The following is a 4,433-nucleotide window of genomic DNA, read 5'->3' as shown; positions in this document are numbered from 1 at the left end:
CTATAATTTGTTTCCCTGGCATTCTTCATTTGCCTCTTAGAAATAGAAAAAGTTTGATTACCCAGGTTTGAGCTTTCTTTTTTTTCTCTCTCTATTTGAGCATTTCTTCTTCTCTCTCTCTTCAAGTAGAACTATCTTAGCCTGAACATAAATAAATAAAAAGATATGTACCTACCTACATTCTCTGACACTAGTACATTGACAAGAATGGAACAAATCTTATCCTTAGCTAAGCATGCAGTATATTTCATCTACCTGTCCCATAACAAGATTTGGTAACTTTTTTGAACTAGTCTGGTAGGTCAAATTTCTCATTTTTTATTTCCTGACGCAAAGGGTGAATAGGATGAAATTTGATCTCTCTTGATAATTGCTTTCTTTTTTAGCCAAGGACTAGTAATGTGTTGGTGATAAAACTTTTCAAATGTAAATACCTATGAGAGGTATAACTTATGTTTATTAGCTAATTTAAAAACAGCACATTAGTGGTCAGGTGCAGTGGCTCACACCTGTAATCTCAGCACTTTGGGAAGCTGAGGCAGGCGGATCACTTGAGCTCAGGAGTTCGAGACCAGCCTGGCCAACATGGCAAAACTCTATCTCTACAAAAAATTAGCCAGGCATGGTGGCATGTGCCTGTGGTCCCAGCTACTCTGGAGGCTGAGGTTGGAGGATCACTGGAGCCTAGGAAGTGGAGGTTGCAGTGAGCCAAGATTGTACTACTGCACTCCAGCCTGGGTGACAAAGTGAGACCCCATCTCAAAAAACCCCCAGCAACTGAGTATCCTATTTGATTACTTAAGTAATGCTTATTCAGTCAGGAAAATTAAAGAATAGCATATGACATATCTAGCTATCTATCTCAACCATAATCTCACCAAATCTTTGCTTGCTATTGGCCTTTGAATGTGTATTCTTCTAGCTATTGCTGCTTTGATTTGTATATATGTGCATGCATTTTTGAGATGAAATTATATGGTTTTATTTTGATATTTTCAGTTTATACATTACTTATTCCAAGTCAAGTGTTATATACTGGAATGCTTTGTCCAGCCACAAATTCCAAGGATATCTTGCCCTAGCCTATCTGAATGAGCTGCCAAAAACCATCAACATAATCTCCATTTAAATTATTTTTAATTTCCATTTTTGCTTTTCAGTTTCCCAATCAAACTATATTGAACACGTACATACTCTTACAAGGTAATTTAAGGGATAATTTTAAGCTTCTTTCACTAACTTTCATCATAATGAGGAAGACAGTCCCCTTTGCACTTTCCCCAAAGCTTACTTATCCCCCGCAATCCATGCAATAAGGGCTTGTACTAAGATACGTTAAAACCCTCGTTATTGTCTAAGTCTCTGTAATCACCTTTCAATCATCATTCATACAGTTCATATAGCTCTGACTTCCTTATACTCTGAAAATGCTGAATAACCTTCGCCATTTTAAGCATACAACTCAACTCACGGCAATACTTTTAAAAGCCACCTAACAAAAATAACAGAGCACAAATCCCCCCTTTATTGATTTACTTTTCATCAGTTTAAAACCCTTAGGGGTACAGCTTCACACGGATTCTGTGTCCAGTGCCCTTAATAGGCAGATTGCTCCAGAATTTGGCACAAATCATGCCACTGTTTCCATGGACACAGGTTACCTTTCCCCAGATTACTTTTGTTTTGTTTGGTTTACCACTGACGTCACTGTGTTGTGATTTGCTCTGTATACATAAGCACATCTCTTGCCTGAGTAGAATTCAGTTTCATCTCAGGCATAGACACCTTCAGTTTTAAGAAGAGCTGTGTGCTCCGTTTGGTTTTGGAAACCCTATTTATAGTCAAGAAAACTGGCTATAGCATTGGACTACAGCTTTCCAGAAATGTTTTAAAAGTCCTATTTCCAATAGAGTGCCACAGGTTCCAAGATGGCAGGAAGAGCAGATTTTTAAAAATTATTTCTAAAAAAATGATACTTTGTATTTTTTCTATGATTTGCTTTGTTCATGCAATAACATAAGATAATCTCATATTATTATTACAATATATTTTTATTGCCTGCATATTATTTCACTTTATTAATATATCAGAATTAATTTAGCAATCTCTTATTGATGGACATTTTGATCATTTACATTTTTTTTTTTTTTTTTTTTTTGAGACGGAGTCTCGCACTGTTGCCCAGGCTGGAGTGCAGTGCCGTGATCTCGGCTCACTGCAAGCTCCGCCTCCCGGGTTGACGCCATTCTTCTGCGTCAGCCTCCCGAGTAGCTGGGACTATAGGCGCCCGCCACCATGCCCGGCTAATTTTTTGTATGTTTAGTGGAGATGGGATTTCACCGTGTTAGCCAGGATGGTCTCGATCTCCTGACCTCGTGATCCGCCTGCCTCGGCCTCCCAAAGTGCTGGGATCACAGGCGTGAGCCACCACGCCTGGCCCTTACACTTTTTAAATTATGTACAATTAATATCCTATAGCTGATTTTGTGCACATTCCTGATTATTTCCCTACTAGAAAACTCCTTGAAGTAAAATTTCTAGGTCAAAGAGAATGAACTTTTTAAAGTCTTTTGAAACATAGTGCCAAATTATACTACTACAAGGCTATGGTATTGTAGTCCTTTGAGAAGTGCATGAGAGTTATCAGACAATATTTAAACCATCACTTAATATTTTTATGGGTTTGTAGAATCAGTCACAGAAAAAAACACCAACATATGGGAGAAAAAATAATTGAGTTGTGGGAGGTGGGTAGGGACAGAAAATGAGTACTGAGCCTTACTCCAACAGGCCATGCAATTGGTCTTCAGATTATAGAGAAAATAAGCTCTATATGCTGTTTACAATTTTATTATGTGCTTGAATTCGTGTTAAAATCTTTCTTCTAACATTCTCACCTGTGACATCATAACAATCAGAATGTAATTACCTAGAAGTGTAACCAAGTACCCTTTTTTCTTAAAAATAGTCTTTTCCTTTTTCTCCTTTTCTTGTTTTTCATGCCTACTCACGCCTTAGCTCTCAGGAATGTGATTATAACCTTTGCTCTTTATGCACCAGGCACTCCTTACACCGCTAGCTTATGTAACTATATGTTTGCTTCAAAGTTTCAGAGAGGAGATCTTAAAACAACCCAGGTGCCTGTGAAATTCTCCCCCATCAGGAGATCACTTAAAGGCTGTGGTTAATTTACAACCTGGCTGTGCCCGCCATGGCACCAGCCCATTCAGCGGATGGGGCAATAACTCAAGATACGTCATCAGAACAAGTCACATAGACCTGTACTGCCTCGCTCCCTTCTGCATCTCCCTCATGCCAAACTTCCCTTTTTAAGCTTTTCCTTTCTGCCCAAAATTTGAAGCAATTCCATTAGGGCAGGAGCCTGAACCACTTCCCCATTGCTAGCTTTGGCAAATAAAGTCACTTCCTTTCTATGGAATCTCATCCTTGTTATTTGACTTGTCAAGCAGTGAGCGGCTGAACCTGCATTCAGGTACAAAGCAAGGACATGGGCACTCGCTCTTAAATTTTACTCTTAATAAGTCAAATTCTGAGGGTCTCTCAGTGTCCTCTTTTCTAACATATTCTATCAGTAATGATGCTATTTAGATAAGATGGTAGGTAAGAGTCCCTTTAGCTTCTGGGAAAAAGTGAGTTGCTGTTGGAATTCAGTGGAGATTATGCTCTAACATAATGCTTCCCTTAGAGTGGGGGAAAATTTTGACAATTATCACTTTGGAATGATTTGCACAGAGAGCTACCAGAGAGCTGGTGTCTGATAGCTTTGCAATAATATGGCTGTCACAAGTCCCAAAGCCCTCTGTCATCTATCTGGAATTTTCTTTTCTTTTTTTTTTTTTTTTTTGAGACAGACTCTTGCTCTGTCATCCCGGTTGGAGTGCAGTAGTGCGATCTCGGCTCACTGCAACCTCCATCTCCCAGGTTCAAGCAATTCTCCTGCCTCAGCCTCCCGAGCAGCTGGGACTACAGGTGTGCACCACCACGCCCAGCTAATTTTTGTGTTTTTAGTAGAGACGGGGTTTCACCATAATGGTCAGGCTGGTCTCGAACTCCTGACCTCGTGATCCACCCACCTAGGCCTCCCAAAGTGCTGGAATTACAGGCATGAACCACCGAGCCAGGCCCTGGAATTTTATTTACTTCTTTCTCTTGGACCAAGCTGAAATTTTATAATAAAGAGAAAAAAAGATAGGAGTAAGAATAATATACAATATTGGGAAATGTGTTTACTTTTTAATAGCTGTGCTTAGAGTTTCTAATTTTCTGGTATGTTGGTGTAGAAGTGTGCAAAATTTTTGGTTCCAGTGTTGATCTAGAAATTGCAGAAGAAAGATGAAGAGAAAAGTATTAATCCACAGTTGGAAGCCCTCACTGGTAGGAAACCTCACACATGGCAGGAGAGAGGAAAACAT

General features: G+C 39.4%; 1 pseudogene; it reads right to left on the bottom strand.

Annotated features, from left to right (window-relative positions):
* Positions 1-1,556: 1,556 nt before the first annotated feature.
* Positions 1,557-1,882, bottom strand: LOC129034625 (large ribosomal subunit protein eL33-like; annotated as a pseudogene).
* Positions 1,883-4,433: the final 2,551 nt, after the last annotated feature.

The sequence above is a fragment of the Pongo pygmaeus genome, chromosome 3 (genome assembly GCF_028885625.2).
Source record: "Pongo pygmaeus isolate AG05252 chromosome 3, NHGRI_mPonPyg2-v2.0_pri, whole genome shotgun sequence".
Classification (NCBI taxonomy): domain Eukaryota; kingdom Metazoa; phylum Chordata; class Mammalia; order Primates; family Hominidae; genus Pongo; species Pongo pygmaeus.
Note: the sequence above shows the minus strand (reverse complement) of the source record. Positions and strands in the feature narration are given on the sequence as shown.